The sequence below is a fragment of the Rissa tridactyla genome, chromosome W (genome assembly GCF_028500815.1).
Source record: "Rissa tridactyla isolate bRisTri1 chromosome W, bRisTri1.patW.cur.20221130, whole genome shotgun sequence".
Classification (NCBI taxonomy): domain Eukaryota; kingdom Metazoa; phylum Chordata; class Aves; order Charadriiformes; family Laridae; genus Rissa; species Rissa tridactyla.
Window position 1 is genome coordinate 22,468,080 of NC_071496.1, and position 24,910 is coordinate 22,492,989.

At 42.5% G+C, this 24,910-nt stretch overlaps 1 pseudogene; it reads left to right on the forward strand.

Annotated features, from left to right (window-relative positions):
• Positions 1-6,779: 6,779 nt before the first annotated feature.
• LOC128901905 (uncharacterized protein C5orf34-like) lies at positions 6,780-24,825 on the forward strand (annotated as a pseudogene).
• The last annotated feature ends 85 nt before the right edge of the window (positions 24,826-24,910 follow it).

Below are 24,910 nucleotides of genomic sequence, written 5' to 3' on the forward strand. Positions count from 1 at the left end.
TCACTTCCTCTTTCATTGTGATGACCTCATTCTGCTTCCCCTCCCTGTCTCCCAGCTCATGAGGCTGGGTGCCCAGGGAACAGTTAGTTCTGAGGCAAAGTAGGCATTGAGCACCTCAGCCTTTTCCTCATCCTTTGTGACTATGTTTCCCTCTGCATCCAGTAAGGGAGGGAGATTTTCCCTAATCCTCCTTTTGTTGTTAATGAATTTATAGAAACATTTTTTGTTATCCTTAACAGCTGTAGCTAGGTTGAGCTCTAGCTGCGCTTTGGCTCTCCTAATTTTCTCCCTGCATAGCTTCACTACATCTTTATAGTCTTCATGAGAGACCTGACCCCTCTTCCAGAGGTCATAGACTCTCCTTTTGTTCTTGAGGTCCAGCCAAAGGTCCCTATTTAGCCAGGCCAGTCTCCTTCCCCGCCTACTTGTTTTTCGGCACACAGGGACAGCCTCCTCCTGTGCCTTTAAGACTTCTCTCTTGAAGTATGTCCAGCCTTCCTGGACTCCTATATCTTTCAGGGCAGCCTCCCAAGGGACTTTGTCCAGCAGCCTTCTGAACAGGTCAAAGTTTGCCCTCCGGAAGTCCAAGGTGGCAGTTTTATTAACCCCTCTCCTTGTTTCCCCAAGAATCAGAAATTCGATCATCTCATGATCACTGTGCCCTAGACGGCCACCAACCTTTACTTCCCCCACAAGTTCTTCCCTGTTCACAAGAAGCAGGTCCAGGAGGGCACCTTCCCTCGTCGGCTCACTTACCAGCTGTGTGAGGAAGTTATCCTCCACACATTCCAGGAACCTCCTGGATTGTTCCCTCTCTGCTGTGTTGTATTCCCAGCAGATATCCAGGAGGTTAAAGTCCCCCACAAGAACAACGGCAAGTGACTGCGAGATTTCCCCCAGCTGCTTATAGAAAGCTTCGTCCGACTCACTGCTTTGGTTGGGAGGTCTATAGCAGACTCCCACAGTGATATCAGCTTTATCGGCCCTTAACCTAATCTGAACACTCTCCACCCCATCATCACTATACTTGATTTCCGAGCTCTCATAGCATTCTCTAATATACAGGGCCACTCCTCCGCCTCTCCTTTCCTGTCTGTCCCCCCTGAAGAGCTTGTAGCCATTGATTGTGGCACTCCAATTGTGTGAGGCATCCCACCACGTTTCTGTGATAGCCACTACGTCATAGTTTTCCTGGTGCATCATGGCTTCAAGCTCCCCATTTGTTGCACATACTGTGTGCATTGGTATAGATGCACTTCAGATGTGCCAATGACTCCAGCACCTTTTTGTGAGTGTGGGCCCCATTTCCCACCAGACCCCTCTCAGGTGCTTCCATGATTTCTAAACATCTATCCCTTCTCTCAAATGAAATGGCAGAGTGAGAGTCCTCACTAGTCCACCATCCTTCAAGCCCTGGCATGCCTCCCTTGGGTTTATTCCTGACAGGCCCAGTTATCTCCCCTTCCCCCCTCATATCTAGTTTAAAGCCCTGTCAGTGAGCCTTGCTAACTCCTGCCCCAAAATTCTTTTCCCCTTCTGGGACAGGTGCGTCCCACCTGCCACCAGCAGGTCCAGTGACTCATATAGCAGCCTGTGATCAAAAAACCCAAAGCCCTGCCAATAACACCAGTCCCAGAGCCACGAGTTGACCTGTTGCCTCTTCCTGTTAATTTCCTCATTCATGATTGCCACTGAAGGGATAGAGGAGAACACAACTTGTGTTCCTGATCCCTTAAGCCACCACCCCAAGGCTCTACAGTCTCTTTTAATTGATTTTGGGCTCCTCCTACCCACTTCATCACTACCCACCTGAAATACTAAGAGGGGGTAATAGTCAGAGGGGTTTACTAAGGCAGGAAGTTTGTCCAACACATCCCTGACCCATGCCCCAGGGAGGCTGCAGACTTCCCTGTGAAGTGGGTCAGGATGGCATATTGGCCCCTCTGTCCCCCTCAGTAGAGAGTCACCCACAACAACGACCCATCTGCTTTTCCTTTTGGAGCCAGTTGTGATGCTGGGTCCATGGCGACTTGGTCTTTCTAACATTTCTGGCCTGGGTGTATCATCCTCCTCTCCAACAGCCAGTTCCTCCTGCAGGACTCCATACCTGTTCTGCAAGGGTAACTGGGAAGGTGGGAGGGGCCAGGAGGGGATTCGCCTGCTTCCCTGAGCAGGGACCTGTTTCCATTCCCCCTCTTCTCTGCAATCCCCTCCTATTGCCTGGTGATGAGAGGGGAGGGGGTCCTCTGACTTGTGTGGGGCCCCACCCTGTTCCCTTTCTCTCAGGGAGTGGGTCCACCAGTCACTCTCCCTCTCACATTCTCTGATACTCCTCAACCTTTCCACTTCCTTCAGCTCAGCCACCAGAATGAGCAGATCATTTACCTGTTCACATCTTACACAGGTGTTGTCTCTGCTGCCCTCCATTGCAAGTGCCAGGCTCTGGCACTCTCTGCAGCCAGAGGCCTGGACGCCCATATGTTCGCGTGGGGCCTCTGTCTGGGTGCCCACAGCTTTTTTAACAGCAGCCTTCAACCGGGTAGCAACCATGGCTGGATCTCTACACACAGGCAAGACCTTGTGACTCGACAGTCAGTTGAGGTCAGCACTGGTTGCTCTGTGACCAGGGACTAGTCCCTGCCCCCCCAGAGGCTTCTTATAACCTGGTGGCTTGATCAACCGGGGGAGGTGCTGTCTCCGCCCCCAGGCTCACTCAGCAGCCTGCCCACCAGCTGACAGCCCTCAGCACAGGCAGAGGGCTTTTGCTGGCTTCCAAAAGCCCCACATTGGCACACCACCCCCAGGCTTACCTCTAAAGAGACTGGTTTCACCCCCTTCCCCTTTTAAATCTAGTTTAAAGCCCGTTCAATGAGCCCTGCCAACTCCTGTGCCAAGATCCTTTTTCCCATTTGAGACAGGTGTACCCCATTCATCTGCAGCAGACCTGGTGTCATGTAAACCAGCCCGTGATGACCAAAGTCCTGCTACTGACACCAGGCTCAGAGCTAGGTATTGATCTGCTGGCTCTTCTTGTTGCTTCCCTCATTCTTCCCTGTGACTGGAATGACAAAGGAGAACACTACTTGCTCTCCTGACCCCTTAACCAGGCCTCCCAAGGCCCAGAAGTCTCTCTTGATTGCCCTTGAGTTTCTTGTTATCAATTCATTGCTGCCTGTCTGAAAAATTAGTAGTGAGTAGTAATCTGAAGGGCTTACCAGGGAGGTAAGTTTTCTTTTTATATCTTTAACCCAGGCCCCAGGGAGGCAGCAGACTTCCCTGAGAAGTGGGCCCAGTCTGCATATTGGGCCTTTCGCTCCCTTCAGGAGGGAGTCACCTATGACAATGACCCGTCTTTTTTTCTTTACTGAAGATGTTTTGATGCTGGGTGTAGTTTGACTTAACCTTGGCGACACCCCCGTGGACATTGAATCGTCTTCCTTGTCGTGATTGGGTTCCCCTTGCAGAGCCTCATACCTATTTTTTAGGGGTACCTGGGAAGGTGGGGGAGTTACTGGGGGAGACACGCCTGCTTCGTCGGGCAGGAACATGTTCCCATAGCCCCCTATCCTCTAACTTACCTTGTTCAGCCAGGCAGAGAGAGGACAGGGAGTCCTCTGTTTAGGATTTCAAGGACTTGAAACCTTTTGTGGAAGACATGGTAAAATACAACAGTATTTTCTGAGAGGCTGTCAGGTTCAGAATCCCATTGTTTCCCCATGTTAAGTACCTGTGTGAGTCTTACAGGGGCCTGAGAAGAGGATTGGGGCAGAGTGTCACTCTGTGGGAATGGCTACCCCAAGTCAGACTGAAGGTTCATCTAGCCCCCATTTACTGTTTCTAGGAGCTTTACTCCTCATCAGCACCCCTCTGGTGTTGCTGCAGAATGCATGTTAGTGTGTGCACTCTGGTGGGAGTCTTTAGAAGCCTGATAAGTCTGGTGTGTTTTAAGTTTTAAAACTTTTAGACTGACGTTTCATTAGCAACATGCTTCATGCTAACGTTTAGTTGTTAAAAACATTGTCAAACAGTATCACTACATACTTACAGCAGTCAGTCCTTAACAGTCATACCATATGTTCACTGCAAGTGTACAGCACTACAGAGCTGATGCACTGTCTTAGCACTAGTGGGTAACCTTCCACCACCACCCCCCTCCCCCCTAGGCCAGGATCTTGTTCTTCTGGAAGATGGCTGAGTTTCTAGACAGTTTCTAACTTTTAGCTTCTACCGTGACTACCCGCTTCAGGATATTTCCTAAGCCACAGCAAGTGCCTTATGTTGCTTGGCTTTTTTTCTTATCTTTTTTTTTTCCCTATCTTTTTTTTTCCTTTGTTTTATCAGCTGCTGCTTTTCTTAAAGCAAAAGCAGTCTTTTTGTAGCTTTTGAGATTGTACTTCTTCAGTGACCAGTAATTTACTATCGGTTTATTGTTCTGTGGCCTCTATTTTCAACCGGTGCCCACGTTTTCAAGGCCTTTACTATTTCCCACACTTCAGCAGTCCATTGTAACAAGATAACAGTTATCTAGCTCCAGTTTATTCAGCATGTTCTCATAACAAGTTGGTAATGAGCCTAACAGGCCATCCTGGGGCTTTGCACAGTTAGCATAAGGCATAGTCAGTGTAAGACCTGTGGCCTGTTACTAGCTGTGACAATACTACTTTTACTGGACCACTGAGTACAAAAATGCTTCTACAGTTATACTGTATTACTTTGTTTTGAATTTGAGCATAAGCAATCTAGTACTATGGTTTGCTTAGGCTCTGCTTTGGCCACACTAACCATCCACATCTCTAGGCAGCTTGTCGAGGGGGATCCTGTCAGTGGCGTGGCCTGTGTAGAACTGCATATAGTATTCAAAATGCAGGTTAAACACAAATATATTCAGTGGTATAGTTCTATCGTATGTTTTGTTCTTGTTCTGTTCCTAGAAATTTCTAACATTTGATAACTGCTGTGTGCATTGTGAACAGGTGAACGATCTGCTCAGCCTGGTGGCAGAGCTGCAAGAGGAAGTCGAAATGTTAAGGAGCATTAGGGAGGCTGAACAAGAAATAGACTGGTGGAGCCAGGCTCTGCCGTCCTTGAAACAGAAACAGGAGGCACCTATCAGAAAGTAACCAGGATCAAGGGGCCCCTGTATCCTGCCCCTGTCAGGCAGAAGCCTAAATGAAAAGAGTGAATGGAGGCAAGTTCATGGTCGGGGCAGCAGGCGAACTCCCTCCTTGCCCACCTCACCTCCCCGGTACCTCTGAACAACAGATATGAGGTTCTGGTTGAGGAATGCCAGTCAAATGAGGATGTGGATGATGGGCAATCTACACCAGAGACATCTCCACAGTCAGAAAGGCACACTGCCTGTATTACGACCACATCCACAAGGAAGAAAAGAAGGGTTATAGTCGTTGGTGACTCCCTCCTGAGGGGAACAGAGGGCCAAATGGTTTTAAACTAGAGCAGGGTAGGTTTAGATGAGACATTAGGAAGAAGTTCTTTACCATGAGGGTGGTGAGACACTGGAACAGGCTGCCCAGAGAGTTGTTGGATGCCCCATCCCTGGAGACATTCATGGCCAGGCTTGATGAGGCTCTGAGCAATCTGATCTAGTTAAAGATGCCCCTGCTTAGTGCAGGGGGGTTGGACTAGATGACCTTTAAAGGTCCCTTCCAACCCAACACATTTTATGATTCTATATACTGCTTAAACTGCTACTGAATATAGAATATGTTTTCATGGGACTGTCAATCATAACATTAAGATCTCATTCCTAGTTGGTGGTAGTGTCGTGGTTTTGGCAAAATTGGCCAATGGCCAGCGACAGATGCTCCCCCCCATTCTCTTGTACACGGAGAGGAGGAGGAGAGATAAAGAGATTTACAAATTTAGAAGGAACTAAACTACTTTCATGAAATATTAATAATAAAAAGGAAAATAATGAAATAGATACAGTATATACAAAACCATATTAAGCTCCCAGGATGATGTCACCAGCAGGCACTGGGGAAGCCCCAGGCTGGACTCAGTGACAGGTGGGAACTGGATTCCACAGATGGAGTCAGGAATGCTTGGATCAGGATCAAAGGCAGATGAACAGACAGGGTCCTCCTTGGACATCGGCCCTTGAAGAAAGAGGGCTGACCCTTTGATCCCTCAGCTTTTATACTGAGCATGGGGCAGATGGGATGGAATACCCCTGTTGGTCAATTTTGGGTCACCTGTCCTGTCCGCTCCTCCCTGCAGGTGGGACCCCTCTATGCTTTTCCCTTTCCGACCCTCCAATGGGGCAAATAATGAAGGTAGCTGACCTTGGTTGTTATAGCTATAAGTATAAGCAAGAGCCTCTCTGCATACCATTCCTTGGCACTAATTGTAAACATTGGTCTTATCACTCTGAGAACAACCCGTTTTTGGCACAACATGCTGTTAATTTCAGAGAGTTAGAAGAGGCCTAGCTAAGAAGTAAAATTAGTGAACAGAAAGTTGCTTCTGTTTTACCTCAAACCAGGACAGGTAGTCAGCTCAGAGCCCATCCTTTTATATGTAAATTTAGGATTGTCTTTTCCCATTTATATCGTGTTATATTTATCTCCACTGAAATTTTATCTGCAGCCTTATTGTCCACTCGATTTATTTTTTTTTAGGGTCCTTTTGCAATTCTTTATGGTAAATTTTCATCTTTAGTGCCCCAAATACCTTCAGCAGACATTCTCACTAATACACTAGTGCTGTCATATTTCATTTTTATTGGACTCCGGGCTTTTCCAGTGCTGGGCCGAAGTATGATCCTGGCTGAAACATATTTGATTAAAGGTCAGTCAAATGAGGCAAAGCTGATTAAATTGAAATAAAACAAATGATGAGCAGTGTGAATAATCTTTAGTTGCTTTTTTTTTTTCACACCTTATTTGAGAGGGTTTGCGCTTCTGTGTTTATCCAGTGCTGTACCTGAAGTCTTCAAATGAAAGCATACTAAGGATGTTTTCTGTGCAGTGATCAGGCATAAGGACAATAAAAAGGAAAATATCTCCTTTTTGGGCAGAACTCTTGCAGATGACTAGAAAAAGCATTCTCTAGCTTGACAGAATTCTTCTAGTTTCAGGATATGATTAGTGCATTTTCTAAACTATCTAACTATATCTCCTCTTTGGGCATAGCTTTAATCTGGGGTTTGAGGCAGATGCCACTGTTTGTTTGGAGTAAATTGTTAAGAATCATCAGCTTCATTTTTGTAGAAGGGGTAGCACAAGGGCATATGGTGTGAAAATATTCTTTGTTTTGAACAAAAGTGCTATTTGAAGCAGCAGTCTGTACTTGAATATCACTGCAGTAAGATGAGGCTATTCTTTTGAGACTTTCCAAATGTTGTATTGTAAAAGTCTAAAATCTTTATCATATTTTAAATTCTTCTTCAGAAATATGCTCTATCCACATCCGCAGCATCCTTACGCTCTTCTCAAAAGAACACTAACTGTCAAACTGGAAATCAGTATGGAAAATCAAATAAAAAATTCTGTTCTGTAAATATCTTCGAAACAAACAAGAATAGAGAATAAGAATTAACATGGTTGCACTGAAGGTAAACACAGAGAACCAACCAAACCAAAAGACCAAAGAAAGAGAGATGGAGTCTCTTTGTTTTACACAAATTGATCTTCCGAATACACCTGTGAATACACAACATTGGTCTGTTTCCTCATACCTAGAAGAATGGAATGCCTTTGTCATTGGCATTAGTGCGCTATAACTTACATACTGTTAAGAATGTAATGAAGACACATGAGAATAACAATCAATACATCAATAGGAGCTGATGTTTTAATAGACCCTGAAACACATGTAACAGTTTCTCATTTGCCTACAGCTTTGCCATTCAGCTGCAGAGCCCCATATTTATACAGGTAATTTAAACTGTTGACTACTTAATTGTTAACATATGTTTTGCAATTCTGAACCTCAACCTCTAGCAAAATAACTGAATTCTAGCTATAAGAAATAAGAAATTTACTATCGTATTCTTTATTAGGAACTTCTTGAAACATGAAATGTGTGAAACCAACATTCTGTATCCTACTGTAATGGATAAATAGTAATTAGTCCAGTGAAGAATAAATTATATTTTCTAACATGGCTGTATAAAAATGTAAATGAAAAAGAGAATACTGAAAAAGAACACAGGGGTTTTTGTTTGTTTTTGAGAAAATACTTCTGACATATATTCTGTCAGCACCACTAAAAACAATTAAGAAAAACCCTCACAGGTTTGAGAAAATAAATTTGTTAACTAATGTGGATAACTAAGGAATCAGAGGACACTGAAAATATGCAGCCTTTTTTCCTTTGAATAAGCATACATGCATCTGTTCTTAGTACAGAAACATATTTCCATTTAGGGTACAAAAATTATTATAAGCAATAAGGAAAAAAAAAAACAACACACCTTGGAACTTAAAGCTTTTATTGTATTTTATGCAGGTGGAGTTTCTGTAACTTCTTTCTACAGAAGAATCAAGATACTAAAAAGTATTCATGCCCTCAGCTAATTCGAATTGTATGGTTCCAGGGTGTTTTTATAGGTATGAATGAGATCATGCTTTTCATCTTTGGAAGACTTCATTTGTATTGAAATTAGGGACAAGTAAGACATTTCATCTTTTCTCACCCCTTGAGAAATTGTACACAATCTTCATATAAGATTCTGTTAATTTCTGCTGTTCGTTCATTGAGCTTCAAATTTTCTAGTACAGTATATTTCCAGGTCTGAAATTGATTGTTTCAGGCATACCCAATGTGAAATCATATTTAAGGCATTTAAATAAGATCTGATTTCTTGGAGGCTTACTGGACAGTTGGAGCTCCCACAGACTTCACTAACAATTATGGTGCTTGGTTTCTTTCCAAATTACATCACTTCCTTTGATGCTGAAGATTCCATGCTTTAAAAATGTCTGTCTTGGTGACCTACATAATTTGCATGTTGCAGGCAGCTAAACTGTGGATTTTCCTGGCAAATCACCTTGTCCATATGTTGTTTTCAAAAATTGTTGTTTTAAATTGCACTTTCAATTCTATTATACAAACTTTGAAAATGCTACAGTTGCTATCAGCATCTAAAAGTCTTTGATAAAAACATAATCAGTCTTTAAAGCTTTAATCTTTCTGTTCAGTATTTTTTCCACTTTTTCTCAGTGTAATTCCTAAATTTTCATCTCATCTGAACAAAGTGTTTAGCAGCTTTTCAGTATTATAACTTATTTCTTCAGAAACATGGTGAGTAGCCATACTTACTCTTACAAGTCTGTGATGGTTTAGGCCACATTGGCCAATGACAAGACAATAGGTACAAAAACTAAATTACTTAAATAAAATATTAATAAAAAATAAAAAAGGAAATAATGAAATAGATACAATATATAAAAATATATACAAAACCATATCAAGCTCCCAGGGAGATGTCACCAGCAGGCACTGGGAAAGGTCCAGATGGGACTTGGTGATGAATGGGAACTGGACTCCTGAACACACTGATGGGGATCAAAGGCAGATGAACTGAAAGGGTCCACCTCAGACATCAACCATTGACAAAAGAGAACCATTGAAGAAAAGTCAACCTGACCCCCTTTGATCCCTCAGCTTTTATACTGAGCATGGCACATGGGATGGAATACCCGATTGGTCAGTTTGGGTCACCTGACCTGTCCACTCCTTCCCACAGGTACAACCCCTCCACAGGGTAAACAACCAAGTCGGCTGACCCTGGTTGCCACAGCAACAAGTATAAGCAAGAGCCTCTCTCACTGAACAGAAAGTTGGCTCTGCTCCACCCCAAACCAGGATGAAGTCCCATTAAGACTTAGTCTTAAAGTCCCATTACTGAAGTCCAAACATCTAACCACAGAGTTGCAGAATTGGGTCATTAAATGGGTTTTAGACTCCAAGATATCATATGATCACAAGTAAAAGACCACTGATCCTAGTGAAAAACACACAGCTGCAGTAGAAATTAAGACTTCAGGTTGTTCAGGAAACGTTCAGCCTGACAATTCTCTCTTTGTGTACACTAGGTAGGGCTGGTCCACTAAGAAGAGTGGATTTTCTCTTTAGCATTGCTATATTTTGTGGTTGGTGGAATGGGGATTGAGCAGCTCTTGTGAGATGTTTACCTCAACACAAAAAAGTTCTCCTTAGCTTGTTTAAAAATAAATACACTCACACCCCACCACCACCACCCCCCCATGCAAACAAAGAGCCTGGTAATGCTAATCTTCTGTGTTAAAAGAAATAATTGGTACACTCTGTTGTTTGTGAAACAGTAGAAAGTTTTTCATGTTGGAGTTGTGTTGAAACTCTGTTTGTACTTAGTGTTTTCTTCATGTGTACTAACTTGTTTTGCTTGTCTACGGACATGGCATTTTAAATACTTTGTAAAATCTTGTTATTTCTCTTAGATTTATCCATGGTAGGACAAATGTCACAGAAATTTATCCTAGTGATGACTCATTTTTAAGTAAGAGGGAGCATTTTTGGGAAACTACTTTGTATATTATGCAATCTAGAAAGGAACAAAAAAGGTATAAAACTATTTTAAAAATTGTTCCGAACTCCTTCAAGTTAGCAGGCTTTCTTAGTTTTAAGACATTTGGCTATGGAGTCTATAGTGAAGTCCCTACATTGGTAATTACTATAATGACTGAATCAAGCAATCAATCATACAAAAAATTAGATTTTTCCTTCTGTTTCAGAATGTATTTTCATAAATTTTAGACACAATAAGAAAAATCTTATGCGTTGTAACACTTATTTCACAAGCTCAAGTAAATACTGCAGTAAGATTCTATAATATCCATTTCTCACTAATTCAGAAGAGTAGTTTACTTTTTAAACTAATATAATGATTAGAGTTTAATCTTTATGTGTAGGAATGCATCTGAGAGAAAATGGCCATGTGAGCCAGCCTCCCTACTATGAGAGATTAGATTAAGAGCAAAACAGGTGGTAGAAGATGGAATTAGTACATGGGAAAAATGAGAACTGAGAAGGTAGAAAACATGTGGTGCTAATGACTAAGCAATTTACTATGCGAATTCTTGTAAGCAATCTGATGTGTGAATGAACTGCATGCACAGCGTGTGGACAGTGTAACTAGCTAATCAGAAATAAGCGAGTCGCGTGTACGGCTACAACACAGGGTATAAAAGACGATGATCTGTGCTTAATAAGAGGCTTCTGTTGATTCACATTGGATCGTCTGGAGTCCAGTTATTTCTCCTCAGATGGTGACCCCGACGTGATACCGATCGGCGCTTGGCTTGAGCAGTGGAACGCGAGGGGCGGAAGACCCAGAAGGAGATCCACTGGCTGGAGGACGGCTCAGCTGGACTGAGACCGGGCGGATTGGGCGGCAATCCAGAATAGAGGAAACAGACGACGTGGCCACGGACACCCAGAGAGAGGTGAGCAGCCGGGGCAGGAGATGGGGCAACAAGTAACAAAAGAAGAAGGGGCTATATTAAGACTTCTCCTGCATATCCTCTCTACGAGAGGGGTGAAATACGATGAGCGTATGCTCCGAAGGTTGTTAACCTGGCGCAGAGAGAACGGATTCGCACCAGAGCCCCAGACAGCTTTTAAATCAGAAATATGGGAGGCTGTTGGGAAAAAACTGTGGGAAGTGATAAGTAAAGGAGACAAAGAGGCATCACCGTTGGCGACGACATGGTGGTTGGTGTTATCGACCTTACAAGATATGAAGGCGGAGCGAGCCACGGCAGCCGGGGCTTTTGCAGCATTACAACCCACGGGAGGGGGATCGAACAGGCCAGGTCCGAAGGTCTGGGACGATCCCCTGCTGAGCCCCTCTGCTCCACCTGAGGCTGATGGAGGAGGCAGAATGTCAGCAGAGAAGGACAGAGCCGGAGCTGTTGGCTCCTGCCATTGCCCACCCCCACCCCCACGCTCCCTTCCCTCCCCAGTCGTCTTCCTGAGATAGAAGTGCTGGTTTTGTATGTCTGCTGTGTAAGTGTGTGTGGGCGCCAGCTTATACCTGCTGATCAGCATGTGTGCTACTGTTTGCTTTTTGTTGTGTGCAGTGTCGTTAGGTGACTCCACTTGAGCAGGTGTTCTGCCCGGTGTGGTACTGTTCTCGTATGCAACTAGGGCTGACACTCCGTCAAGTGAAGAAGTTTGTGTATACACAATGTTTAGACGTAAGGCGAGCGCGCCCCAGGTAGATACACCAGGATGGGCTGTAGAACCGATGGAAGTCCTGAAATATTGGGGGAGTTTTCACCAGCCGACACGTTTACGGTCTCGGGAACGGCTCGCCCGTGCAGGGCGTATGGCTGGTTGTTTGTTGTTTGTCTATAAGATCATGGTTGATTGGGAAAAGGAGTTGAGCCAAAATCTATAGGATGCTCTGTAGGAAAATGAGAAACTTAAGGAAAAATGAGAACCTGAGCTCTTGTTGCAAAGGCAGACTTTTATGTCAGTCGTAAGTGATTGGGGGGGAAAAAAAAAAAGAAAAAAAAAGGAAAAAAAAGGAAAAAAAAAAGGAAAAAAAAGGAAAAAAAGGAAAAAAAAGAAAAACAAAGAAAAAAAAAGAAAAAAAAAGAAAAAAAAAAGGGAAACCGAACAGGAACAATTAGATGGGAAATGTGCCACGTTAGCACAAAAGTATGCCATAAGCATTATGAGAAAGCATCAGAAAAAGAGAAATAGGACACCTGATTCAAAGCAGTACCATAGAGATATGGTTTTGGGTTTTTCCTATATGTGTCTATGTTATTGCATGCCTTAGTAGATTGCTCTGTGTTATACCCTGAGAGACTAAAATGAACCCCAGCAGAAGCGGTCTCTTGAGCAAGGGGGTGGAATATGGGAAAGCAACGGAAGATCAGTGAGGACGATTGTAAATACACTCAAGGGACTCGCACCTGGGTGCTGGAAAACACATGTATCACACCAATTGTTATTCAGTCTCGGGTGCTGGCAAGAAAAACATTTGGATGACATAAGCCTGTAATGGACTCACAGACACCTTATCCAGCTGCTTGAGAATCTTGGCCTGTTGTGGAAGAAGATCAAAGCACAGTACCAGCAAGAACAGGGAGTCCGCATGTGCTCTTGCTAACAAGGACTCTTTTGCTGCCAAGGATTCGTGATAACAAGGACTCTCTTGCTGCCAAGGATAAGTTTAACAATGCTACTAGTACCGCTATTTCTGAGTTATTGCTAGATGTAGATAGTATTCGATATGCGATGTTGCAAAACAGAGCTGCTACTGATTTTTTGCTTTCAGCTCACAGACATGGTTGTCAAGATTTTAAAGGACTGTATTGTATGAATCTAAGTGAGCACTCCAAATCCATCCATGCCCAGTTGCAGGAACTGCACCGACCGAACCAGCAACTTGTGGAGACCACTGGGTGAAATCTCTTTGCTGGATGGACTTGGGGGTGGGGTTGGTTGAAGCAAATTATGCTCATTGCCTGTGGGGAAGGAATTTGTCTGTTATGTTTAGTATGCTGTTTGCCGTGTTTAATAAGCATTATATGATCAGTTGTAGATGCCGCTTTGCATCGTACCCTTGTACGAGTTGTAGAATATGTTGCTCTGAAAACTATGTGTGTATCCATGAGAACCCGACCTTCACAGAAGAAGATAACAAGAAGGGAGTACAACAATGTAGTCACGTATCAGACAGCCGCTGTTAGCAAAGCTGGATCATGAGTTTGGTGAGACTCGCTGCATACACTGGCCACGCGTGCAGCGACTCTAGCCTGTACTTCTCCACTCAATCCAGTGCAGGATATAGGGGGGCTGTCTCGGGTCAGAGAGGGGGAGAGAGACATGAGCACACTTTGAAGATACAGGGGATGCCCTGAAGCACTGTGTCTGCCCCCGCCCCCCCATAAGTTCTATGTTCATTAACCCCAACAGCTCAGAAGGCATTACTGAAAACTATAAAAACTGATAATGAACCAGCTTATGTGTCCGCTAAAGTACAGGTCTTTTTGTTTTGTTTTTTTTTACAGATATGGGGTATTAAACATGTCACCAGTATTCCTCATTCCCCAACTGGGCAAGCAATTGTGGAGCGTATGCATCATACTTTAAAAACCATGCTTGGTAAACAAAAAAGGGGGAATCCCGTAGGTATGACACCTCAAGAGTGAGTGTATAAAGCAACTCATGTTTTAAATTTTCTAAACGTGTCTTCTTTGTCATCCACAGCAGTAGATCGACCTTTTGCAAGAACTGTTGAATGGCCTGAACAACCGAAGGTGTATTATAAGCACCTTAAGTCGGGGTGCATGCTAACCACAGATAATACTGCAACAAATAGAAGTTGTGAGCAAGACAATTCTGCAATGATTTGTCCTTCTCATCCGTATGTTTGCTTCGGCTCAAAATGCAAGTATACAAGAATGTAATCAATCTTATTGTGTAAATTTAACGCGAGTAAGGTATAAAACAGCAGTAATATGGATAGGGAATCGGCAAAATGCATTAAAAACACGTCTTTCTCTGTATTGTGATTGGGAGTACAACTCTCGAAGACTTTGTGTTACATCTCTCCCCTGGAATACGTTGCTACATGGCTGAGAAATGGTTAAACACCATCTCCAAGGCGCTTTTGACATGTCATTGCAACAAAATATTCGTCCTTTCCATGATCAGCTAAAAGCTCAAATACTAAAGATTCAAGACTTAATGAACCACAATGTATTTGAAATATTACAAAAGGATTTCTCGTGGGTAAATCCAAAGAAATTGGCTCTCTGGGCTAAATTTAGGAATCTGGGTATTTATTGCCTTAGCAGGGTTCTTTTTGATTCTGTTTTTAATTGTGTTTAGTATATAACCCGCTAAGAGCGTCACAAGGAGTAGAAGCACAAGTCATGGCGACCTTGTTAATAAATGGTCTGGTGTTAAACAAAAAAGGGGGAGATGTGGCAGATCTACGAGCAGAGGCCTGCGTACGGCCAAAGACACAGTGAGCAGAGCACACAGTAAACACAGAGCCAAGAGAACAGTTCGTACCTTTACTCCATCCTGTGATGACCCTATAACATTTTCAAATCTCGGACAAAGAATAGGGCTAAGTATTCTTCCCTCATGAGGAACAGCAACGGCATTAAATATGTTGAATAAGATAGGGTGTTGGGCAAGTAAACAGATAAACCTTACAACTGAAATCCTATCTAGCTTGCTTACTGATGCTGATAGCATTTGGCATGCTATGTTGCAAAATCGAGCGGCTATTGATTTTTTGCTGTTAGCTTAGGGTCATGGATGTGAAGATTTTGAAGGTATGTGTTGTATGAACCTTTCCGACCACTCATCATCCATTCATAAGCAGTTACGGGATCTGAAGGATAACATGTCCAAATTAAAAGTGGTCAAAAATGGTTTCGATGATTGGTTAAGCTCATGGGGTATAACGGAATGGTTATCAGACTTACTAAAGCAAGGGCTCAATGCTATTGTTGGTTATATTATTATTGATTATAGTAGCCTTGTGTGTTCTCTGCAAAGTGACTGACATGATAGAAAATGCCATGCATAAGGTCTGGCTGGCTCAAGAAGAAAAAGGGGGTATTGTAGGAATGTATCTGAGAGAAAATGGCCATGTGAGCCAGCCTCCCTACTATGAGAGATTAGATTAAGAGCAAAACAGGTGGTAGAAGATGGAATTAGTACATGGGAAAAACGGGAACTGAGAAGGTAGAAAACATGTGGTGCTAATGACTAAGTAATTTACTATGCGAATTCTTGTAACCAATCTGATGTGTGAATGAACTGCATGGACAGCGCGTGGACAGTGTAACTAGCTAATCAGAAATAAGCGAGTCGCGTGTACGGCTACAACGCAGGGTATAAAAGATGATGATCTGTGCTTAATAAACGGCTTCTGTTGATTCACATTGGATCGTCTGGAGTCCAGTTATTTCTCCTCATTTATGTACTTGGAAGTGTTTTCTTTTTTACTATATGAAGTTTCTAGAAGTACTAGAGCAGAAATGCTTTTTTGTTTTCAAGTGAGAAGTTTCTTTGCCGTGGCTTTTACTCCATTTGTGTTTCTTAACTTCATCCTTTGCTTTTTCACCATTTATTAAATATAATTGCAAATTTAAAAGGTTTATTTTTCTTCTGTCCTTAGATTTGGATTTTTTTATTTTATTTTAAAAGCAGTATTAAGAGTCAGCTTTGTACCCTTCAAATCTAGCCTTTAACTTGTTAGTCAAACTTAGTTATTCAGTAATGAACTATAGTCTTCTCTCTCTCATAAGAGAACTACTTGGTCCATACTGAGTGCATAGAAACTGTGAATGTGTTTCTTCCCACAGAAGTAGGCCTAAAGGATACAACTGCAATTTTTATTTTTCAAGGAGATATTTATCTGTCTTCTGGGACAAATTTAAATGTGATTATAGTTGCTTTCTGGGACGTCAGAAATTTCATATCTTGCAAGCTCTTAAATACTGTTTTCATGCTACAGTACCTATAACTAACTAATTTCCTTTCTGCTCTTTACTGCAGAGAGAAGAAAAAATGTGTTTGGTAAACAGTCTACCTCCTGATGTACCAGGAAATCCATACTCTATATCCTCCATTATTGCTCAGGCAACCAAGTAACTTTGTTTATCTTTGTTATATTAATTCCTCTGACTTTTAAAGGACAGTAGTTAAAATTACACATAATACTTATTATGACATTAATATAAATTCCTTTAATTTTTATACTTAGCACTGAGGATGTCTATAAACTTACAGGACAAAGGTCACAACTGTTTAAAAGACATTATAGTAAGAAAGTATGAAATGCTTAATATTTTGTTGTGGTTTTTTTCCTCAGAATGCTTTAGTACTGCTACACGACTAAACTATCATTAACTCATAATTATCATCTCTGCTGCTGGAAAACGGTATGTAACTGAAGACTTATAAATCTTTCTGTGTTATAAAGATGATTATACGGACTATAGGGAATAGGACCTAGTCTAGAGGGAAGAATGGTGAGTGTATCCTATAAACAAAGATCAAAAGGTATATATATTTGAGAACCAAAACCATGCAGTGTTAAGGTATATTTGTGAAGCAGAAAAAAAATTGCATGATAGAGCGAGCTGGTTGTGGTGTGGAAAAACAAGTGAATTGAAAATCTGGAAGAGATACAAACAGCTGTAATGATGTAAGTGACCTTTCCTCAAGTTTTTAATGTATTTGTTTGGGTCTAGGTACCTGAGACAGGTGGACAAGAAATGTTGACAGTTTTGCTGTATGAAAAGGTTATTCACAGCATAGAAGTACTTGTGTACTCAGATAATTAAGTTCATGCTGCTTTTTTGGATGGGATGACCTTGAATATGGTCTGGGATTTCAGCTCTTGCTGTAGTAAGATTCAGGTAATTCATGGGTTAGAAGAATTATTAAAATTCTTCATTAAAAACTAATGACAAACCAAAAGTTTTGATACCTATAAAATGCAAACTGAAGTCTTTTGAGAGATTCATAACTCATAGCAGTTTTCTACTGTGGCTTAATCTTGAGCTGGTATAGTAGCCTAAATGAAAATAGGAACTATCTGCAGATGCCACCATTAATGTATTGGCGGTATTTTAACCAGAAACAAGGAGGAAAAATATTTTAGTGCATAACTCACTCCTAAAGAGATAAATGAAATTTTATCCTTTTAAGAAGCCACTCATATTGGCATATAAGGTAAGAGTGACTGACATCATTTACCTGGACTTGTGCAAAGCATTTGATACCATCCTGCACAACATCCTTATCTCTAAAATGGTGAGACGTGTATTTGATGGGTGGACCACTTGGTGGATAAGGAATTGGCTGGATGGTCACACTCGAAGAATTGTGGTCAACGGCTCTGTTATGGTTTGAGAAAACCCATAACGATTTATTGTCATTTAGACAATTATTCTATCACCCGATGACCCCTCCCCACCCGGAAAGGGGAATCAGGGAAAGCAAGGAAACACGAGGGTTGAAATACAAATAGATTTAATAGGATTAGACTAAATAATTAACAATAATACTAAAGAACCAGTATTAATCCCAACACTAATATAAGATATACAAGAATTATACTCAGCCAGTTATATCAGTAGGAAGCTGTGCACTCCCAGCAGAGGACAGCAAATGTCGGACACTGCGAGCACTATGGCTTCGGGAGGGAGGGAAGGGCTCAAGGGTCCGGCATCAGGGCAAGAAGTTCTCTGGACTGCCACCATCGAGGGAGAGACAACCTACGCAGCAAACTTTCTAATTTATATCGAATATGATGTCCATGGTATGAAATAATCCTGTTGACCAGTCTGAGTCAAATGCCCAGGCCTCACTCCTCCTCATCCCTACACCTGGCAAGGCTTGAAAACACTGAGACCTTGAATCCCACATAGCATGGCTGGCTATAAAGTAAATATTTTGACAAATTCAGACCCTAGAGTCTTCTAAAAGTGCAGTTTTCCCCAGCATTAGAAGAGAAATTAGTCCTGTGTCGCTCAACCCAGGACAGGCTCAATGTCCAGGTAGAGACCAGTAACGAGTGGGGTCCCTCAGGGGTCGGCATTGGGATCAGTGTTATTTAACATCTTTGTTTGTTGAGGAATGGCTATATGAGAACGGGCACGGCACCATGCAGGACTGTCAGAAGTAAGCTATGCCTGCCTGCATGGAGAATTCCGAGTCACGCTGATAAGAAAGATGCTGAAGGCCGTGCTGACCTTCCTTAAGTCAGATAAACAACTTTGAGAAAGTAGACTGTGAGAGAACAGGAACAAACCTGGACCCAAGAAACTGCATGTAGGAGGAGTATGAATAATGTAATCTTTAGTGCACAGTCAATAGTTGTAAGACAAATAGGCATATTTAAGTATAAGAGTATAAAAGTCTGATGAAGCTGCAATAAAGCTGAAGCTTGCTTTATCACTCATATTGAGTCGACTGCTTGTTTCCCTCGCTCGTCGCAAGTGGCGCCCGAACAGGGACCCCCCACTCCTTGTTCTCCACCGGACAGCGAGCTCGGAGAAGCACTGGTAGCAGCGACCAGGGAGCAGAAGATCAGTGACAAGACGTGTCTGATCCGTGCTTGGACCCAGGATAATAAAGAAGGGGTTCGCCGTCCGAGTGAAGGCTACCAAAGGGAAAGGCTGCAACTGACCGGATAATTAAGAAGGTCTACACAAAAGGGAAAGGCTGTAAGTGACCGGATAATTAAGAAGGTCTACACAACGCGCGATGGATAGAGAGGTAGCTTTCAAAATTTTAAAATGCTTTTTAGAAAAGCGGGGAGTAAGCCCTTTAGGCGCAGCTATGGTCTAAGAGAGGGATTGAAACACCAGCGAAACTGTTGCTCAAACTGATTAAGCCGGGGCAGGAGATGGGGCAACAAGTAACAAAAGAAGAAGGGGCTGTATTAAGACTTCTCCTGCATATCCTCTCTAAGAGAGGGGTGAAATACGATGAGCGTATGCTCCGAAGGTTGTTAACCTGGTGCAGAGAGAACGGATTCGCACCAGAGCCCCAGACAGCTTTTAAATCAGAAATACGGGAGGCTGTTGGGAATAAACTGTGGGAAGTGATAAGTAAAGGAGACAAAGAGGCATCACCGTTAGCGACGACATGGTGGTTGGTGTTATCGACCTTACAAGATATGAAGGCGGAGCGAGCCATGGCAGCCGGGGCTTTTGCAGCATTACAACCCACGGGAGGGGGATCGAACAGGCCAGGTCCGAAGGTCTGGGACGATCCCCTGCTGATCCCCTCTGCTCCACCTGAGGCTGATGGAGGAGGCAGAATGTCAGCAGAGAAGGACAGAGCCGGAGCTGTTGGCTCCTGCCATTGCCCACCCCCACCCCCACGCTCCCTTCCCTCCCCAGTCGTCTTCCTGAGATAGAAGTGCTGGTTTTGTATGTCTGCTGTGTAAGTGTGTGCGGGCGCCAGCTTATACCTGCTGATCAGCATGTGTGCTACTGTTTGGTTTTTGTTGTGTGCAGTGTCGTTAGGTGACTCCACTTGAGCAGGTGTTCTGCCCGGTGTGGTACTGTTCTCGTATGCATCTAGGGCTGACACTCCGTCAAGTGAAGAAGTTTGTGTATACACAATGTTTAGACGTAAGGCGAGCGCGCCCCAGGTAGATATACCAGGATGGGCTGTAGAACCGATGGAAGTCCTGAAATATTGGGGGAGTTTTCATGAGCCGACACGTTTACAGTCTCGGGAACGGCTCGCCCGTGCAGGGCATATCGCTGGTTGTTTGTTGTTGTCTATAAGATCATGGTTGATTGGGAAAAGGAGTTGAGACAAAGTCTATAGGATGCTCTGTAGGAAAATGAGAAACTTAAGGAAAAATGAGAAACTGAGCTCTTGTTGCAAAGGCAGACTTTTATGTCAGTCGTAAGTGATGAAAAAAAAAAAGAAAAAAGAAAAAAGAAAAAAAAAACAAAAAAGAGGAAAAAAAAAAAAAAAAGAAACCAAACAGGAGCAATTAGATGGGAAATGTGCCACGTTAGCACAAAAGTATGCCATAAGCATTATGAGAAAGCATCAGAAAAAGAGAAATAGGACACCTGATTCAAAGCAGTACCATAGAGATATGGTTTTGGGTTTTTCCTATATGTGTCTATGTTATTGCATGCCTTAGTAGATTGCTCTGTGTTATACCCTGAGAGACTAAAATGAACCCCAGCAGAAGCGGTCTCTTGAGCAAGGGGGTGGAATATGGGAAAGCAACGGAAGATCGGCGAGGAGGACTGTAAATACACTCAAGGGACTCGCACCTGGGTGCTGGAAAACACAGATATCACACCAATTGTTATTCAGTCTCGGGTGCTTGCAAGAAAAACATTTGGATGACATAAGCCTGTAATGGACTCACAGACACCTTATCCAGCTGCTTGAGAATCTTGGCCTGTTGTGGAAGAAGATCAAAGCACAGTACCAGCAAGAACAGGGAGTCCGCATGCGCTCTTGCTAACAAGGACTCTTTTGCTGCCAAGGATTTGTGATAACAAGGACTCTCTTGCTGCCAAGGATAAGTTTAACAATGCTACTAGTACCGCTATTTCTGAGTTATTGCTAGATGTAGATAGTATTCGATATGCGATGTTGCAAAACAGAGCTGCTACTGATTTTTTGCTTTCAGCTCACAGACACGGTTGTTAAGATTTTAAAGGACTGTATTGTATGAATCTAAGTGAGCACTCCAAATCCATCCATGCCCAGCTGCAGGAACTGCACCGACCGAACCAGCAACTTGTGGAGACCACTTTTGAAAATCTTTTTGCTGGATGGACTTGGGGGTGGGGTTGGTTGAAGCAAATTATGCTCATTGCCTGTGTGGAAGGAATTTGTCTGTTATGTTTAGTATGCTGTTTGCCATGTTTAATAAGCATTATACGATTAGTTGTAAATGCCGCCTTGCATCGTACCCTTGTACGAGTTGTAGAATATGTTGCTCTAAAAACTATGTGTGTATCCATGAGAACCTGACCTTCACAGAAGAAGATAACAAGAAGGGATCACAACAATGTAGTCATGTATCAGACAGCCGCTGTTAGCAAAGCTGGATCATGAGTTTGGTGAGACTCGCTGCATACACTGGCCACGTGTGCAGTGACTCTGGCCTGTACTTTTCTACTCGATCCAGTGCAGGAGAGTCTGGTGGGACTCGCTGTGTGCACTGGCCATGCATGCAGCGACTCTAGCCTGTACTTCTCCACTCAATCCAGTGCAGGATATAAGGAGGCTGTCTTGGGTCAGAGAGGGGGAGAGAGACATGAGCACACTTTGAAGGTACAGAGGCTTTAATTAAAGAAGTATTGCGCTGGCTTGGCATTTTGATAGCGATAATTATTGTAGTGAAAATTGCATATCATTGTATTTTACGCAACCTACTACATGTTAACAATACTGTGTTGATTGTACAATCAGTACAAAAAGAAAAAGGGGGAATTGTTGAGGAATGGCTATATGAGAACGGGCACGGCACCATGCAGGACTGTCAGAAGTAAGTTATGCCTGCCTGCATGGAGAATTCCGAGTCACGCTGATAAGAAAGATGCTGAAGGCCGTGCTGACCTTCCTTAAGTCAGATAAACAACTTTGAGAAAGTAGACTGTGAGAGAACAGGAACAAACCTGGACCCAAGAAACTGCATGTAGGAGGAGTATGAATAATGTAATCTTTAGTGCACAGTCAATAGTTGTAAGACAAATAGGCATATTTAAGTATAAGAGTATAAAAGTCTGATGAAGCTGCAATAAAGCTGAAGCTTGCTTTATCACTCATATTGAGTCGACTGCTTGTTTCCCTCGCTCGTCGCATTTGTTGAGGACATGGACAGTGGGACTGAGTTCACACTCAGCAAGTTTGTGGATGACACCAAGCTGAGTGGTGTGGTTGATACTCTAGAGGGAAGGGATGCCATCCAGAGGGACCTGGACGAGCTTGAGAGGTGGGCCTGTGCGAACCTGATGAAGTTCAGCAAGGCCAAGTGTAAGGTCCTGCATGTGGGTCAGGGCAATCCCAAGCACAAATACAGGCTGGGCGGAGAATGGCTTGAGAGCAGTCCTGAGGAGAAGGACTTGGGGGTATTGGTGAATGAAAAACTGAATATGACCCAGCAATGTGCACTTGCAGCCCAGAAAGCCAACTGCATCCTGGGCTACATCAAAAGCAGCATGGCCAGCAGGTCGAGGGAGGTGATTCTCCCCATCTACTCCACTCTGGTGAGACCCCACCTGGAGTACTGCATCCAGCTCTGGAGCCCCCAACATAAGGACATGGACCTGATCGAGCTGGTCCAGAAGAGAGTCATGAAGATGATCAGAGGGCTGGAGCACCTATGCTATGAGGACAGGCTGAGCGAGTTGGGGTTGTTCAGCCTGGAGAAGAGAAGGCTCCGGGGAGACCTTATAGCAGCCTTCCAATACCTGAAGGAGGCCTACAGGAGAGATGGGGAGGGACTCTTTATCAGGGAGTGTAATGATAGGATGAGGGGTAATGGTTTTAAACTGAAAGAGGGGAGATTTAGATTAGATATTAGGAAGAAGTTCTTTACTGTGAGGGTGGTGAGACACTGGAACAGGTTGCCCAGGGAGGTTGTGGATGCCCCATCCCTGGGGTTGTTCAAGGCCAGGCTGGATGGGGCTTTGAGCAGCCTGGTCTAGTGGGAGGTGTCCCTGCCCGTGGCAGGGGGGTTGGAACTAGATGATCTTGAAGGTCCCTTCCAACTCAAACTATTCTATGATTCTGTGATATCAATCAAAGAAGGGAGAGAGTGTGTGTGTGTGTGTGTGTTTTATTTCAAATTATCTAAAATTGAGCAAATGGATAGCAAAACATTACTTGAAAAAGTAACCTTGTGCATATGGGATTCCATGTACATTTTTAAATCTACTTAATATAGAAGTAAAAAAATTATGTTGAGCTTTGCCAAATGGCACTACAGAGAAAATTATGTGAGAGTGGGATTCAAAGTTGACTGCTGAGTCTTTTGGCTTCCATGTCTTTGCTTATTACCCTAAGGTGACAAGACACAAAAAAGATGTTAAAGTGTCAGTGGATATCTCTATTGTAAACAATATAAATATGATATTCAGTGTGTTGAAAGATATGTTATAACTTCATGATGTGAGCTAGCACAAATCTTTATACTCACTAATGATAAAATTCTATAGGTTTGGAAACATTTCTACACTCTCTTATAAATAATTTATTATTGAATAGCACAAAATGAGTGTTGGGGCTGTGCCAGGTGTTCTCCCCCTCCCCCCCATACACACATTTGTGATAGCAGTCTATACCAAATTCTATCCTTAGCAAAACACAAACTTTTAAGTGTTTAAAGTGGAATGTTCACAGATACTTAATTCTTAAATTAGCAGATGATACTTGCCTCTTTTTTTTCTTCAGACTGCAGCAGAAAATTAATACTTTTAATATATATATTTTTTTCCAAGGTAAATGAAGGTGTAAGCTGGTGTAAGTTAACTACACCTGATGGGGTACAGCAGCTAATCCAAATAAGTCATCCTGGAATCTATGAAAGGTATAAGTAATTTTATATGAAGAAATGGTATTTACTGAAAATATATTTGGTGGGGGGGAACCAAACACGTAATGATAAAAGCTACATCTTGAATCTTTGCCAGATATAGGACTACTACATGCTGTCACTCTATTATAATTGTTACAGTAATATCTTTTAAAAAAATAACTAGAACTGCAACTTGGCACTTAGTGGATAAGAAAAAAAATAATCTTTGCTCTATATAGAGCTGAATAGCACTTGATCCAATTTTTGCTTTATTACAGATATTGACCTCTGCCTGCAGATTGCTTTCTCTAATCTGCTTGCTCTAATTACAGCCTCATTATGGGAATCATCAGAAGCTTACTGTGCTGCTGCGTTTTAGTAAGCAGATATTCACAAACAAAAATTAACATTTATACACTATTAATTACAAATCATATGGCTTTGTTATAATTTTCTATAACTGCATAGATTTATATATGAAGGAGATTCTAGGGGAAAAAAAGTGGGAATCAAAAAATGGCAAAGAAACCTAGAGAAAAAGCTAGATTTTGAATCATGGCTTTTTCTTTCAGATCCAGGTGTATTGCTTTAATGCCTTAAATTTTTGCTTGAATTACTAGAGTATATTTCTCATCTAAATAACTACATTTTTTTGTGAATTTTCATGTTAACATAGGTACATCAGAAGAGCAATAGAATGGTGCAAACGTTTGCATGAATAGGAGATTCCTGAATATGCTGCATACTCTGTAACTGAAGAAAATTGATATTCATCTTTATCCTAAATAATTGGCTACAAATAATGTTGAAAATAAAGCTCAAAAAGACTATACACTCTGAATTTTATAGACT